Here is an 18,416-nt window from a genome sequence, read left to right on the forward strand (position 1 = left end):
GATTCCAAGGAGATAAGGGTTCTAGGGAGGATGGGAGTAAAAAAGTGGTTCAGTTTTGGTCAAATTTGCAAGCTTCTTGCTCCAAAATGGACACACAATAAAGCAAATGCTGTGTAGCCTAAATTCAAGAGAGATTAATGGTTACACCTTCTGAAGACAATAAATCAGATTTATTCCTTTGCAACTGGTATGATAAAGTTATATATATAAGTGAAATAGAATAGAATCCAAGTCTTTTTTTCAATGGCTGGACCATCAAATAAACACAAACTAAGCAGAGATTTACAGCAGTATATGCAGATTTACAGCAGTGTATGCACAAACAAGTGCATATAAAGAAACCTTACTTGACATTTCATCCAACAACGGAGAAGCACAATTAAACAGATGATGAGACATTTTAAAAAATGCTTGAGAATTGTTCCAAAACTAATCTCACTATCATAAACATTGTTACCATTCCTTTTAACAAAATTTAAATGCATAGACACAACCAAATCAATCTCTTGGAAATAACTAAATTGAGGAATATCTTCTCCACATTAGTTAATAGCCTTTCGTCTTTGGCACAATCTACATAAAATGGAAGTAAGTTGTAATGTGAAAAGAATTGGCCAGAAAGCAAGAGAAAAGACATGGACATAAATATTTTTGCTTAGCTTGTCCTACAAGTTAATGCTTAGCTGTTGCGCTGATTTCATAGTTTTTAAAAATTCTATTTTTTCAACCAATATCATGATTTCTGCTTGATTTGCCTGCTTTAAAGTACCAATTCTCTCTCTAAGGGTCTTGGAGAAAAATAAAATTTGTAAAATACTGCACATAAGTCAGACTCCTTGAAAAATTCATGCCACCACAATATCTGAAACAGGTAAAATAATCTCATTGATATCACTATGTAAAAAGCAAATACTTAGAAGAGGCCAAAAAAATGCTTAGAAAAGGCTAAATGAGGGAAAAAGGGGAAAGAAGCAAAAACAACTCCAAGAGTTTGCATTTCAATTAAATCACACACGCATTGCTCCAACATCTCAGACAGATTGTAAAATAACCTGCTCAGGAGATCAGCTGTGTAGGCTGTGCACCTTTATGCTTCACCTACACTCCTTGATCCTGTTCATCTCCCCTAGACTGAACTCTTGCAAGCAGGGGAACTCAAACTTTTAACAAGTCTCCTTCCTTTAACCCAAATTCTTGAGCATCACATAAAACAACTTTGAAATCAGTAAAAAGACATGAGAATACAAGTTATATACACTGTGTCTGGAAACCATTTCACTGACCTTGAGGTGAAAGTCAAAAACGACCAGTTCAGGTTGGTCCCCTTGGCTCTTCTACAGCAGCTGAAAGATATAAGCACCTAGAAAAGGCAATTTACCACTTCGTAAGAGTCTCTTCAGACTTTTGCATCAAGTCCTATCCTAACAAGAATGAATGTGAAAGGGCAGTCAGTAACGATTGTAGGAGGTAAGCCAACAAAAATTATTGTTTATTCACAGAAGTAGCATGAAGTCTTATTGCTGACATTTATATTCTCCTTGGCCTCAAGTGATAACTAAATTAAATAATGGAGTTCAATACAGCCCCAATACTGTATCATATGCAGTACTCACTTTAATCAATCAACAAGAAACAAGCTGTTCTGAAACTGTGAAATCTTAAAGACAAAATGAAAATTAAGTTATTAAAAAGAGAGTTTATAAAGTATGTGGATTGCTGAAATTATGACAGCATTTTGTGGGTGGTTTTGTTGTTTGTTTTTTTTTTTTTTAATAAAATACTTGTCCTTTAAAATGAATAAAAGATACAATGCAAAACCTGAACAAAATGTTTGATCCAGTAAAACAGTTGAGTGAAACAAATATCACCTCATATCAATTCAATACAATTAGCTAACAGTTACACCTATGTGCTGTTTCTCTGAATTTAATTTGTAGAACTGTAGAGGGTCTGGTTCGGAGATAAACTGATTTGTCTTTGTTTATAACCTTGCATGTTGTTGCACTAGCATGCTAAGCCATTGAGTGTTTTTTTTTATTGCTATTTCTTGCAAAAAAGCACCGTGTAGCAGTTTACATGTAAAACAGAGCTGCATTCTGCTACCTCTTAATATTCACGCAAAAAAGGAACTGTAAACATGAGGATAGACATCTACTTTTTCCCATCATTATCTTCCTTACTAGATTTCTAAATATATCGTGTAAATATTTTAAGATACATAGATGTAGTCTTTCAGTCCTTACATGGTATGAGATGAAAATGAGAAGCAGCAGACTGAAGTATCTTTACAGAAATGCATGGGATAGCACTACTTTCTGTCAGGAAATATTTTCCACAGTGCTTGCTCCTTTCTCACACAAAGAAAACCTCTTCCTGAATTTCCAGAAGTTCCAGCGTGTATCTTTATCTACGTTATAGAACAGTCTAAAGCATCTTCATTCTTATGTCCCTCTGAAAACCAAGAATGCTGTAAAAAGCAGTACGCTACTAAAACATAAGAAACCTCAGAAGCTCTATCGTTAACTTGGAGTATCAGCTAACTATATCCAATATGCCATTTTATAACACCAGGGACTACCCCTAGTTCCTTTCCGCTGATGCTGTTGTTGCTAAAATGTGCATTAGTATTGATCAGTTATTCTACAATGATATTTTTGCAGCTAAGTCAGCAGGAAGATTAGACCAAAAGTGGAAGATAACTTGTTCTGAGAACATCACAAATAAAAAGGTATTAATTGTTCATGTAAAATGTTGTAAATATTTCCTAGCTGTTAGAATAAAATCATATATATATATTCATTTCTTATACAGCTAGAAAACAGCAATTTGTTATATAATACTTGATTTAAAATGATTGTCATGACTTAGGTATATCATATTACGAAAAAAGGATTTAGTATATTTGGTGCATTTAGTTTGCGTTAGCTGATTACTTGTCATATTTTCAATTTGATTACTTCTAAGTGAAATCAGTCCAGAGATTTTCCATTGAGACAATGTCTGTTCATAAATCTTGGTTTATCTAGATGTTTGCACACACAATAACACATTCATTTGCTCTATGATTACTCAAATGATTGAAAAGCTTACATCTTAGGAGCAAGACGGAAGAGAATAAAGTAACGAGAATAAAGTAACACAATCAAAGTAGGGACAATGGAATTCATAATAGGAAATTTAGAAAAGGTTTCTCGGAGTAAAAAAACAAATACAGGTTGGTTTTGCTTCAAGCAGAGTTCTTGGCAGGTACATAATCCATACAAAAATAGTAAATTTGAAAAAACTAATGACAACCTCAAGAAGGTACAGGGAGCAACAGTATAATTTCTGCACACATGGGCTTCTGAAGAGTCTTATTCTTGGAGTTATGCAGTTGAATATCTTTTGTCATAGACTAAAATTTCATATAATTCCTCAAAAAAAGCATTGCATTGAAAATTTCCATAAAAGATCCACAGCAGCTAACTTCCCACAAAGAGTTTTTAATTGATACTGCCATTTTGAAGTCTCTGAAGAGACTTTATGACTACCTGAAGCAAACACCTGCTGACTATTCCCAGTAGCATACATTGTAAGTGGCATTTAAGTACCTGAAACAGATCTGAGAAATAATTTAGGTACTGATAAAATAGAAAATAAAGATTTCTTCCCACTCCAAGCACAGTTTGCCAGAAATGCAATGTCCTTCTGTTTCTTTGATCAGGAAGGAGACAGGAGGATAAGAACTCTAATTCAGCAATAATTAACTTTTTATCCTAAAAAGAGCACAGAAAAGGTAAGAGAGACACATAAACCGCTGTGAGCGGATTTTGGTGATTTTATTTGCTAGTTACATTATTAATATTGTGCATTATATGGCAACTGGCTTTCTCAAGTTAGAACTCTAAAGTGTTAAAAAAGGGTTTAAAACATTCACCCTGCATTAACCCCTCTGGGTGCTGTCCAAATTCAGTTTAACTAATAAGACAAGGATTATTTCGATTACATGAAACCATCTTTATTTTCACTGTAAGAGCCCACATGCACCACAGATCTTTCTGCAGAACTTGCAGTTGATGAATTAGTAGGTGATCAAGAATCCTGGTGAATGAAAGAGCTCTATCATTCTCATTTTAAAGCACATAAAACCAACCATATGATCATCTCTGCACGTTGAGCCAATGATTTAGACTGTGAGATGCAATTCAGGTAAGTGGGACAACACTAAAAAAACGGAGAAGGAACAGGGTGTGAAGAGAAACGTGCCATCATCTAAACAAATAACGTATTTAGGGCCAAAGGAAAACCATAATTTAGAAAACAAAAAGTTTATCAGAACCCATATTTGCTGCACACAAGCATTTAAGTTACAGTGTTTTTAAGTCATAGCACTAGATTTGTGACAAATTGTAGAGAACAAAATAGTTTCTGCAAAACTCAAAAAAAAAAAAAAAAGGAGAAAAGCCTGTGAGCGCAAAGATCTGTGAGGCTATCAGACAATGCTGGCACATCTCCTGGAGTATCCCTATCATAGCCAGAGCTTGTTCCCTGGCATCTGCACAGTGAACCTTATCTTCCTGCTCTCTCCATGTTTGCCTAATCCTCTTCTCTTATCCAAAAGCTGGAACAGAAGGCACAGAGCAGAAGCAAATGCTATTATGAACATTATAAGCTGCCACTCTTTTTCCCCCCACTGGGTTTCCTGAAAAATTTGCCATCTTTCCCTCCATGCATTGGGATTTTATAGCTTCACTGCCCAGCTGCCCAGCATTTGGGGATGTTGAGCTCTTCTTTGCTGTACCCTGTATCACAAAATCCAGGAAGCACACAGCGAACACTGTAAAAGGTTTTTCAACTACTGAGAGTGGTATTTAGAAATAAATGATAGACTCTCTATTGCCAAGGAGTGTTTACAGAAAGAGCTAGGAGATGTGGGAAAAGGTATAGTAGGAAGTAGCTAAGGATTCAGGGAGGTGTGAGAATTGGGACTTGGGAGCAAAAGGAGGAGGGAAGGACAAGGAGGAAAGAAGTCAGCTATCAGATAGTTGTAAGGTCAGATATATATACACATATTCTTAAATCAACCAGTTCTACAAAACTAGTTAAAATAACCCTTACATGCAAAAATGCCAGTTTTAACAACGAGCTTGAAAAACTATTGAGATTTTCCTTCACAGAAAGCAAACATATATATTAGGGAAATAGAGATTACATGTGTCACTGAATTATTTACCTGCTTTTATACTAATACATTTTTTGAACAATCATTATGCACATGAATGCACCTATGTATTTTTTGAACAACGCTCCTTTTAAATAATCATCATCTGTCTTGTGAACTTTCCTGCCCACCTTTTCATTTTTAATAGAAAAGTCAGGTGTTTATAAATCTGTTGCTTTGCTGGTGGTGGTGGTGGTGGTTTGTTTTTGTTTGTTTGTTTGTTTGTTTTTTTGGCCAAGTGTACCACTCCCTGTTTATGAAGTGAGATGAGAGCTTGATATTTATGTGGTTAAATACAATTTACACTTCCTGCCTTTGAGGTGCAGCCATATATCATACTGTGTTATTTATCTTGCTTACTCTAGCTTTTTTTGTGATGAATTATTGAAATATGCCTGGAAGCATGGAGCCATTTGGAGCAAGGGTCTTACTAAAAAGTAAAACAGATAAAAGCACTCAGATAAAACAAGCAATCCTGTCACCAGCAGAGCTGAGCTATATTGCATAGAAAAGACCATTTTATTGGTCAAATTCTGCTTACAGCCACACTACTGAAACCTCATCGACTTCAGTGAATATAGTAGGTTGCTTAACTTCATCAGCTGCTTAAAAAAAATAGTGTAGTGACTATCCAAAGGCAAAACTGCCACAAGAAGCATGGAAATGTAATTTACATTGCTGTTACCTCCACAGCTAGGCTGCTGCTTCTGCCCAGAGAAGCTGCGGATGCCCCATCCACGGAAATGTTTAAGGCCAGGCTGGACAGGGCTTTGGGCAACCTGGTCTGGTGGGAAGTGTCCCTATCCATGGCAGGGGGTTGGAATTAGAAATTCTTCTATGCAGGCATAGAAGATAATTTGATGAGTACCCACAATGGTAACATGCCTACAGAGGAAGAACATAGGCAGGAGTCAGAGCACAAAGAGTAAAGAGAAGAGCAGATGGTTGGACAGGGACAGAAACAAGTGTAGAAGCAAGCAGTAGAGGACAGCCTGGAAAAAAAAAAAGCATATGGAAAGGTAGGAGCAAGAACTGAGGAAATGACCAGGCAAGGGTTTTTTTTCCTACTGAATTGAAAAAAAATTGTCAACATGTCATTTTGTCAAAATAAGGGTTATATTTGACTAAATACAAGGTACTTGGGGTCAGATTAGACTAAAGCCTCCATATTAAGCAATACTTTTTTTTTAATATTAAGTTTCTTTTTAAGTGGAAAAAAATATATATATTTTACTTCAGCAAAAAAAGAAACAGGGAAAAAAACTTTCCAAAGTGTTTCCTCCCCTATTTATGGGACCAAGACATTCTGAATTCAAGCAAATTCTTTGGAAAGTTTGGCTCAGTCCTGAATTATATTTCTAGTAGATTAATTGCTTTACTAAAAACATTATGCTAGCACTAGAAAAAAATGGTTCTGAAATAGAACTTGAAATATAACTCTGAAGTTAACAGAAATATCTCCTATCATCAAGAAGCTGTGAATCCCAAGGACAAGGTGCACGCCTACTTCTTGCTCAGAACAATTATTTTATATAAAGATGACCACATAACAGCTCCATTGGTACAAGCACCGATGTGTCTCTGAAGTAAATGCAGTTACCAGTTCTGCGTTAAACAATTTGGGCAGGTTAGATATGATTTCTGCAAAACTTAGTTTTCTTTGTTATAAATGATACACAGGTAGCGACAACACAAGCATTTGGAAGTTGTGTGTTTAACTGTTGAGAAAAGTCAGATTCACAGTTCTCTGTTCCTTACCACCTTACATCAGCTATGCAGAAGAATTAGTCATGTGATTGCATACCAGGCTACGAGAATCCCCCCCCATCAGAGGACAAGATGAATGATGATGTCTATAGAGATGCACTTGTCTGTAACACCCCTGTAGTAATAACAGCCAGGTAGCACCTTTTAAATGTGAGGATGGTTGGGTGCTGTGCTGGAAAACTGGATTCTCACCTGGTTTCTCCTCTCCAGCAATTTCAAAGCACATTCTTGACAGGAAGCCAGGATTTATGGGAACCTTACTTGAAATCTGAAGGTCTGGGCTCTTAACACAGAGTTCACAGTTGCAGCTGAAACCTGTGGGAGCTGTAGTTTCCTTCTCCCTTTGCAAGGTGCAAATCACATACCTCACTCAGAGGAGTTTAACAACAAATTGATCAAATTTTGCTTGTGAAACACGCAGGTGCTATACTGCTGAGAAACCCAGAAAAGGTTATGAAGAAATTAATATTTTGTATTTAGAGCAAGATATGGATGATTTATGTCAAACCTCAAACCACACATTTCAAGATGAAATCTAATTAAAATAGTGTCTGTCTCTCCCTTTTTCATTTAGAGAGTCCTGTTCAACTGATACCCTGAAGAAAGCAAAGATTCTGGAAGAAAAAAAGTATGTGATAATATAACTAGCTATAAAAGGCACATTGCACTTAACACAATAAAGCTGTGGCAGTTATGGTATGAGCTAGTTTTGGGGTGCTTTGCTACATTTTCTTCCTGTACACATTGGAAGTTTTTTTTGGTTGGTTTTAATAGTTTAAGGTAATACCAAAGTAAACTCAAATTAGTGAGAAAGATTACAGTAAAAATCAGAAACATAGCACTGTTGACTTTACTTCTGTTCCATTCCTTCCGTGTACTTAAAAGACCCATCCATGAAGCCCCAAAACGTCATCATCGAAAATCAGAAAGCCATTTGAGTTTCTGATCAGAAATAGTTGTGTAGTTTCTAGGATGCTGAACGAAGCTTCGCTTGCAAGTTAATTCACTTTTAGCATGCTAATATATTTTTTTTCTGTTCAAATCAAATTTCAGGCATTACCTATACAATCATTGACATGAAGAAATTTGATATTTAGACAATATGAAGATAATCATTCTGCCAACCGGTTTTTGTAAGAAAATCCAACTTTTTTTGTTTAAATGACATGGAGAAAGACAGAATAATTCTTGTCACAACACATAATAGTTTATGCAAGCAAGATATCACAGTATCACAGTATCACAGATTTCTAGGTTGGAAGAGACCTCAAGATCATCGAGTCCAACCTCCGACCTAACACTAAGTACTCCACTAAACCATATCGCTAAGCTCTACATCTAAACGTCTTTTAAAGACCTCCAGGGATGGTGACTCCACCACCTCCCTGGGCAGCCCATTCCAATGCTTAATAACCCTTTCGGTAAAGAAGTACTTCCTAACATCCAACCTAAAACTCCCCTGTCGCAACTTTCGCCCATTCCCCCTCGTCCTGTCACCAGGCACATAGGAGAACAGACCAACCCCCACCTCTTTACAGCCTCCTTTAAGGTAACTGTAGAGAGCGATAAGGTCGCCCCTGAGCCTCCTCTTCTCCAGGCTGAACAAGCCCAGCTCCCTCAGCCGCTCCTCGTAAGACTTGTTCTCCAGACCCCTCACCAGCTTGGTCGCCCTTCTCTGGACTCGCTCGAGCACGTCCATGTCCTTCCTGTAGCGAGGGGCCCAAAACTGAACACAGTACTCGAGGTGCGGCCTCACCAGAGCCGAGTACAGGGGCACAATCACTTCCCTAGACCTGCTGGCCACACTGCTTCTTATGCAGGCCAGGATGCTGTTGGCCTTCTTGGCCACCTGGGCACACTGCTGGCTCATATTCAGCCGACTATCAACCAATACTCCCAGGTCCCTCTCGGCCAGGCAGCTTTCCAGCCACTCATCTCCCAGCCTGGAGCTCTGCTTGGGGTTGTTGCGCCCCAGGTGCAGGACCCGGCACTTGGCCTTGTTGAACTTCATACAGTTGACCTCAGCCCATCGCTCCAGCCTATCCAGATCCTCCTGCAGAGCCTTCCTGCCCTCGAGCAGATCGACACACGCACTTAGCTTGGTGTCATCTGCAAACTTACTGAGGGTGCACTGGACGCCCTCATCCAGATCATCGATAAAGATATTAAAGAGGACCGGCCCCAGTACCGAGCCCTGGGGGACACCACTAGTGACCGGCCTCCAACCAGATTTGACTCCATTCACCACAACTCTCTGGGCCCGGCTGTCCAGCCAGTTTCTAACCCAGCGAAGCGTACGCCAGTCCAAGCCCCGAGCAGCCAGTTTCTTGAGGAGAATGTTGTGGGGAACTGTGTCAAAAGCCTTACTGAGGTCAAGGTAAACCACATCCACAGCCTTTCCCTCATCCACCAAGCGCGTCACTTGGTCATAGAAGGAGATCAGGTTTGTCAAGCAGGACCTGCCTTTCATAAACCCATGCTGACTGGGCCTGATCGCCTGCTTGCCCTGCAAGTGCCGCGTGATGACCCTCAAGATAATCTGCTCCATGAGCTTTCCTGGCACTGAGGTCAAACTGACAGGCCTATAGTTCCCCGGGTCTGCCCTGCGGCCCTTCTTATAGATGGGCGTCACATTGGCTAGCCGCCAGTCAACTGGGACCTCCCCCGATAGCCAGGACTGCCGATAAATGATGGAAAGCGGCTCGGCCAGCTCCTCCGCCAGTTCTTTCAGTACCCTCGGGTGCATCCCATCCGGCCCCATCGACTTGCGCACATCCAAGCTCCGTAGCAGGTCGCCAACCATTTCCTCATGGATAGCGAAGGCCACGTCCTGCTCCCCATCCCCTTCCACCAGCTCAAGGCACTGGGTATCCAGAGAACAACCGGTATTGCCGCTAAAGACTGAGGCAAAGGCGGCATTAAGCACCTCAGCCTTTTCCTCATCCTTAGTAACTAGGTTTCCCCTCGCATCCAGTAAAGGATGGAGATTCTCCTTAGTCCTCCGTTTCGCGTTGATATATTTGTAAAAGGATTTTTTGTCGTCTTTTAACGGCAGTAGCCAGGTTGAGCTCCAGATGAGCTTTGGCCTTTCTAATTTTCTCCCTGCACAGCCTCGCTACATCCTTGTAGTCCTCCTCAGTGGCCCGCCCTTTTTTCCAAAGATTATAAACCCTCTTTTTTCTGCTAAGCACAAGCCGCAACTCTCTGTTGACCCAGGCCGGTCTTCCTCCACGCCGGCTCGTCTTTGGACACGTGGGGACGGACCGCTCCTGTGCCATCACGATTTCCTTCTTGAGGAGCGCCCAGCCTTCCTGGACTCCTCTGCCCTTCAGAACCGCCTCCCAAGGGACTCGGCCAACCAGCGTCCTGAGCAGCTCAAAGTCAGCCCTCCGGAAGTCCAATACAGCAGTTTTACTGGTCCCCTTCCTGGCCTCGCCAAGAATAGAGAACTCTACCATTTCGTGGTCACTCTGCCCAAGACAGTTTCCGACCACCACATCTCCCACCAGTCCTTCTCTGTTTGTGAAGAGAAGGTCTAGCGGGGCACCACCCCTGGTAGGTTCGCTGACCAGCTGCGTCAGGAAGCTATCTCCCACGCTCTCCAGAAACCTCCTAGACTGCTTTCTCTGTGCCGTGTTGTGTTTCCAGGATATGTCCGGGAAGTTGAAGTCCCCCACGAGGACCAGCGCCGACGATTTTGCAACTTCTGTCAGTTGCCTATAAAACTCCTCATCTGTCTCCTCATCTTGGTTCGGCGGTCTATAACAGACCCCGACCAGGAAGTTAGCCTTGCCTGCCTTCCCGCGGATCCTAACCCACAGGGATTCAACCTTATCATTCCCAGCCTGGAGTTCCACAACATCAACATCAAAAGATTCTCTAATGTAGAGAGCCACGCCACCACCCCCTCTGTGCTGCCTGTCCCTCCTGAAGAGCCGATAGCCAGGCATTGCAGCACTCCAGTCGTGGGAGCGGTCCCACCACATCTCCGTGATGGCAACCAAGTCGTAGCCTGCCTGCTGCACAATGGCTTCCAGCTCCTCCTGTTTGTTACCCATGCTGCGTGCATGAGTGTAGATGCACTTCAGCTGGGCCATCGCCTTCTTCCCCGGCCTAGCCATTGTTTCCCCCGGCACAGCTCCAACAAGCCTTGTTTGAGCCCCGTCCCCCTTCTTACCTAGTTTAAAGCGCTCTCTATGAGTCCCGCCAGCTCCTGGCCTAGGATCCGTTTTCCCCTTGGAGATAGGGACCCGTCTGGGGCCATCAGGCCGGGTGCCGAGTAAAGCTCCCCATGGTGAAAAAACCCAAAATTTCTGTGCTGGCACCAGCCTCTGAGCCACCTATTAACCACGCGAGCTTTCCATGTCCTCTCCGTGCCTCTCCCTTCCCCCGTAGGGATGGACGAAAACACCACCTGCACTCCCGCTCCCCCCACCAATCGTCCCAGCCCCCTATAGTCCTGTTTGATAGCCTTCAGGCTTCTCTTTTCAACATCGTCACTGCCAGCCTGGACTATCAAAAGCGGGTAATAGTCAGAGGGGTGAACCAGGTTTGGAAGCTTCCTGGTAATGTCTCTGACCCTGGCCCCAGGGAGGCAGCAGACTTCCCTATGTGTGGGGTCGGGCTGACAAATAGGGCCCTCTGTTCCCCTGAGGAGGGAGTCACCCACAACAATCACCCTTCTTTCTTTCTTGGTGGAGGCAGTCCTGAGGCGTGGAGTCAACTTCCTCACCTCAGGCATCCTCCTGGGTAGGCTTCCTACCTCATCCTCACCCACCAGTCTCTCCAGCTCCAGGGCCTCAAACCTATTGTTCAAGGGCACCTGGGAAGGCGGCACCGGAAGGGGAGGGCATATATATTTAAGAACTTTTGCAAGTGTCTTCACATTTTCAAGTACAGGGCAAAAAACTACCTGCAAGTAAAGTGACATCTAATATTTAGAGTTCTGACTCTTTTAGGTAAACCTCTTCTACCTTGACAGAGCATTATTCAAAACCAACTAAATTCATAAAATAAACGTGCAAAATTATGTGTTAAGCATATAAAGAGCCCCCTCCCTAGGTCAGTGAGAAGCTGGCAGTGAAAGCTCAATTTTGGTCATTTTTCCAACTATCTCCCATGAGCTTTATGCATCAGCCTGACTGTTAGAATACATGAAACAGAAGAATCTATTTTCTCCTGTGTGTGTTTTATACTAGCATCGGGGAGGGAGAAGAGGAGACTTCAAAGTTAAGCGTTGACCACTACTGCATGTTACAGGATACTCAGTTCTGCCTGGGTCTGATGAGCACATACAGATGCATTTCCTGATTGAGTTGTCAGGAGACTTTAGTAGACAATTTTCTAAAGACCAGCTGGTCCTGAACATGAGTTGGACACAAAGCCATACATCACTGTCAAAACGCAAGGAGTTTTTCCTAGAGGTTGAAATTAGGGTCCATTCACAGTTTAGTTCCCTTATGGATGAGGCAATAGCTCAGCAGGATTTCCAGGACCATAGCTTTGGATATAACTGCCTGAGTGCTGCTGCAGTTTTGGTGCCAGCAATTTTTTCTGCAGTCCAGCCCAAGAAACATTTGCCATTTAAATATTCCACAGACCCAATCAAATGACAAAAGCCACCTACCAAATTCTAAGTGAATCACAGCAAGTCACACAGAAATGCAGAAAGAAGAATAACAGGACAGACCTGGGTCATGTGAAAGGCAAAGTTTTAGAAAGTCTTTAAAATAAAAATCCAAATCTCATTTTCAGTAATAGAATATGAATAGGACAAGTTTTTGTTGGTAGTCCCATAAGGTTCCTCTCTGCTTTTTCTCACATGAACTGTGGCACACCGCAAAAGCACGTTGTGACTTCCAGCCTAGCAACTCATATATATCTTCTGCCAAAGCTAAAGGGAAAACTGGACAACTAATGCTTTAGAAATTGTGTTAACACCTTGCTACATAGCCATACATAGTTCAGGCACTTCAAAGCAGCTGTATTAAAAAAAATTAATCACCTAATGAATTCAAATGTTTCTTAAGTGCCTTTTTATAAAACCCGTTTATGAGGTGTGCACCTGTAGCTTGCTGGCAATGCAAAAGGAAAAAGTAAAGGGACAGGTAAATGAAATACACACAGGTGTACGAAAAGAGAATAACACATTGTTTACAGTCTGTTTTTCAAATCCGCATAGAAACTCAGAGGCGCTCTTGTTAAACTGAAGTGCTGCAAGTAAAATGCCCTGGAGCCCAATGAACATACTGCAGATTTTGCAGTGAATTGGAGGCAAGTCACTTAGCATAGATTTTTAGCTTAATTAGCTACATTCTACAATTTGTAAACACAGACAAAAATTCAAGATGTATTTGTTTTCATGAGATGCATTGTGAAAACAGTAATAATGGGAGCTCAGCAATTCGGCTCCATGTTTAATACACTGTATGCAATACTCTTCAGGTGTATGGTAATGCCAATCCTAAGCAGCAAAGCTTCAATATTTAAATACTTCGAGTTAATGCACACTGGCTGGTAAGATATTCCTCAAAGAGATGTTTTGAATGTTAGTCTAAAACCTAATAGCACTTTAAAGCAATCGACTGCAAACAGATCACATCTCAGAGCAAGTACTGTTAATGGTGCTAAATGCCCTAAATTCCCTGCAGTGTTTTTAGCAGTATTATTTGTCAGTGAGAAAGTTCATGCAAGACAAGGGTTGTGTGACTGGAGCATTTCACCCCAATAGGTATATGCAGCATCACTTCAGTAGTGGATATCTAGGGGGTTGCCTTTGAGAAATCACCAACAGGCCAAAGAGACATCTGCCAGCAGGATACCTACATATTCAAAAAGGTGAATCAGTCCTTTATTTAGTCAGTCTTGGCACCACTCTTGCCTGAGTCAATTAGATGCAAAATAAAGAGGAGGAAGAGAAGAGGAACATAAGAAAGTAGGATCTGAGTGGATTGGACAGAATTACTTTTAAGTGCTCCCTGAGGAAAGCAACCTGATATGGAGGATATGCTGCAAGTAAGCAAGATCTCATAAGATGACCAGGCCAGGATCCACAACTGGCTAGCTTAAAATAAGCATTTTTTGAATGTTTTGTGTTAGTCCACTGGAAGATACCATTCTCAGTTTATCTTGTTTTTGTAAGGGTGAGGGGAAATTTCACATTTCAGGATTTTTCCTACTCTGTTCTGCGACAGGCAACAATACATCCAAACAAGCAATATGTAACTCAGTCATTTTCTGAAAAACACACTTTGATATTTAAATGAATAAATGAATGACAATTTTTGTTTTCTATTAAACATCAAGAGGACACAAATTTGTAAAGTTAGTCTCTCACTTGACACAAAAGTGTTTTTGTTTAAAAGACAGTTACTGATTACTTTCTATACACTTCCAACATTTTGAATAATTATTCTTTGGAATTAATTAATGCATAGTTTTATACGTTATTACCCATAACTCTATATTTTCTATTATTTGTATTTAAAAAAACCTTCCAATGGCGATGGCATTTATTATTATTATTCAAATCTTCAGCATACAAATATTTTCATCACCCAGTAAATAATTTTGACCTTGCTGGAAGCAGCAATTTTTCTTCTGGTAACCCATAGCCATTTTTTCAGTATTATTCCCTCTGGGTGTTGTTACCTCTCAGTGTGCTTTGTTTGCAAGCACTTGGACTTACAGTTGTAGAATAACAAAGAAAAAGTCACTCATAAATCCCACCAGGCATTATTCTTTTTTTTTTTCCCCCCCTTCACCTCTGAAGGACAGATTGAATCTAAGGAAATCTCCTCACATTTCTGAGTTATATGTCTGTATTTTCATTTTTTAATTTCAAAACAAATGAACATATAACTCTTAAGACTGCAGAGAACATGCAAATGAACTGGGCAAATATTCCCAAATATATTATGGATTTAATCTTCATGGAAGGATTATTGCCCTTTCAAGAGGACAAAGTAGTAAGGACATTGAACCAACCGTTTCAACAGGAGGAGTTTTACAGAACAGAGTTGCCCTACCAAGCAGTAAACTTACTTGCTGTACAAGTTGTCTGCAAGAAATATGTTAACACACAACTAGAGCAGACAAATACCATTTGCTCTGCAAGCAGTTGGACTGAATTGTGTTAAACCAGTTATGATAAAATACCAGCTTTGTTATTCTTATTAAGTAGTATCATCTAATTCACACCACAGATCCTGGTTCCATGCTCTCTGCAACCCTACTGAAATTTAAACACTTCTACCCAAGCAAATAGCAAAAGACCACCTCCTGTAGAATGAGGACTGGTGTTATCTTTGCGAGCTTGTAAAGCATGAAACTGTTCAGCTTTTGAAGTAAGTTTATTCAAGCTTCTTTCATTAATTCATTTCCTGACAGAACCACGGGTAGCTTTGTACTGGTGATTTACCCAGCTCTCATAGGATTTTGTTGCTGAATTCGCTTAGGAAGCCACAGACAGTTTAAAGTTGATAAAAAATTTCACTGATTGAAATACAGTCAGTCTCAGAGTAAGGACTTCACCAGGTGGAAGGTCTTCAGCCTGCCTATACCTCCCCTCAAAAAAAAAAAAAAACAACTTTTCCATGCACTCAATTCCAACTGCATTAACCCCTATGCACTAATCTCCAGAGCCTACACAGAAGTTCAGTGTTAGATGCTCCTGACCACTGGTACCACCATCCCGCTAGGGATCCAACTGGAAAACAGAGGACTAAATTACACCATCTAGACCCCCCTCAGGAGAAGTAGTTCCCCATTTTCAAATGCTAAGTCTGATCACATTTAAATACTGACTCTACTTCAGACACAAAAAGGAAAGCTCAGTAGAACAGCAGTTTTGGAAATCAGCATGATCAACAGTAATGATACTGGGAATTCTCTCTCAGGTGGTTTCCATAACAGACGAGGCCTGGTCATTCTCTGACCACTCTGAGCAGCCGTCAAGGTAATTGGACACTTACTCTCTAACGACGGTTATACGGCAATCATAGCTCATTGTGCAGGCTTGAAGGGCTCTGTGTGCTGGAGATTTCCAGAGAGCTTTTCCAGCACAAACTATCACAGGTCTGTTGCTAGTTAAGTAATCCCCTGCCAGCATGCAAGAGCTGCTCAGTCTCGATAGCCTCAGCAAGTTTATCTGTGTTTATCTGTGCTGCTCCATAATGATTTTACTGCTTACCACTTGCAGTAAACCCTCAGAGCAGTGAGGCGCAAGATCACAAATCTGCGACTCAAAAGAGGAGTTTCCCCCCCTCCAGTGGCTCAGTCTGAGGCTCATCATCATGGCACAGGGAGGCACTGCTAAGAATAATCCTTACAATAGCAATGGCAGATAACAGTCTGTCAACACCCAGCAAATACTAGGTTCAACTCAACTTCAAATCACTTCAAAGCACATACGAACATATTTGCAAATAAGAGTTGTCTCTCTCTACTTACCTACATATGCCATCAAGAGGTTCCCACAAAAAACTTCCTACCCCTTTGTAAATATACTAGTTTTATTCCTTTATTATCCCAATAATGTGATATATTTGTGCAATAAGTGACTTTTATTTGTGCAATGAGAGTGTCAAGTTAATAGCATAAACTTTGCTAAGCATAAATATATAAATAGAAGTTTTATTCATCCTTTAAAAGTCCTACTTTCAAACACAGCACCTCTATTCTTCTTTTCTTAAATCTATGTTCATTAGTCTGTATTCTTAAAGGAAGTCCTCCCCATCCCACAGAAATAGTTACTCAGAGTATTTATCAGTTAGACACACTTGAAAAGAAGAATGTCAATGCACTTCTGCTTTTATGGAAACTTGCAATAGAAAAAGCCTACAAAAGCCTTTTGTATCATTTAGCTCAATCATTCCTAGCCAAGAAATTCCATAATGACTCAAATTATAAAGAATACAGGAATGGAAGAAAAAAAGTGTAAAAACAAGTAAATAGCCCAACCTACTTTCCTTTCAGTTCTCCCTCTCCAGAAATAATAAGAAAAATGAAAAAAATCTTAAGTAGGACACAAATGTTAGCAATTCACCAGACTATTTTTCATCCAGCTTCATGTTCACTCGGAAGCTATCAGCTTAAACTTGTGTATCAAACATGACCCTTTCCAGCACCATCACTGGTCAAACTGTGAATTTTTATTGGTTAGGAACAGAAAAAAGTAACCGGACTTGGTTGAGTAAAAGCTCAACACTTCTTCTGTTGACAAAGCTTACACTTCTCCAAATGGCAGGAACAAGCATCATTTAGTACTTGAGTATTTGTTACTGCTAGGGCTGGAACACAGGTGTATATTACTTTCTAAGTAAACTTCTCTACCCACTAATATGCACACAGTACTATTCCCCATGACCTCTCCCATCTGGTGAGTATTTCAGTAGTTTTACAGAGCGGAGAAGCAACAGTGGAAGAAAAAGACAGAACCTAATAGTTTATATGCCATAAATCACTTACAAAGTGACAATCTTGAGATCAGAATTTAAAATACAGTTCTGAAGTGAAAAGACTCTGAACTGACTGAATACTGAATGTGATGTTTGGTATATCGAGCCTCCAGAGCTTTCAGACAAAGCACAACATATCCTCTGGCCATACAGGCACTTTTTTTTTTTCCCTCCTCCTTTTTAAGAGGGGTGGGGAGTGGAATTGTCCAATGCAGAAAGTAGCCAGAGGTGTCATCTGTAACATACAACTGAATTATCAATATTACGATATTTTAGATAAAATAGATTTGAATGCTAGTCTTTAGCTTGAAACTCCTGACTTGCTTGGCTTAAAAACAGACATCAGAACTGCTTACGTTCAACATTAAAGGGAATAAAAGCATAATACACTGCTACCAAAAGAGTCTGCACAGTATTCTGGGTACATTTATGAGGTGATCCATTTCATAGCCTATTCCATACAAAAGGACATACATTCAGTGCAAACCAGAATAAACCATTTAAAAAGTTTTCACAAAAATGTAAATGAAATCCAGATTCCAAACAAGAATGACATGCAGCAAAAATTCCATATTTTGATGCAATACACCCATCACAGCTTAAGAAATGTTTTCCCTCCTTGATCACAGTGGAAATAATTTCTTTTTTTCATCACTGCTGAGTTTTTCCCATTCCATTAAGAAAGCTTAATTCTAGCTCAAGATGTTTGATTTTTTATTTATTTATTTAGTATCTTTAAACTTCAGTTGTAATTGAATCAACAGAAGTACTATCTAATCATATTGTTCTGCTATTTATGAAGCTTTCTAAATCTCTCAGCAAGTAAATTAGTGTCATATCAAACTGCTGAGCCTGAATTTTTCTGGCAGAGACAGATGTAGGGCACTTTCCTTTAGTACGTAACAGCAGCTCCTGTTTTTAAAAATAACTCTACCCCATTCCTTGAACTTCATAATCCAGTCTATTCAGGAACATGACACTTACATCGGTCA

The 18,416-nt window shown here is 40.3% G+C and overlaps 1 long non-coding RNA gene across 1 annotated transcript; it reads left to right on the forward strand.

Moving 5' to 3' along the window:
- Positions 1–1,360: 1,360 nt before the first annotated feature.
- Positions 1,361–7,671, forward strand: LOC310899089. Its single transcript, XR_014583982.1, has 3 exons — positions 1,361–1,467; positions 2,661–2,728; positions 7,542–7,671. It is a non-coding gene; the product is annotated as an uncharacterized lncRNA (long non-coding RNA).
- The last annotated feature ends 10,745 nt before the right edge of the window (positions 7,672–18,416 follow it).

This window comes from Anser anser, assembly GCF_964211835.1.
Source record: "Anser anser genome assembly, chromosome: 4".
Taxonomy (NCBI): Eukaryota; Metazoa; Chordata; class Aves; order Anseriformes; family Anatidae; genus Anser; species Anser anser.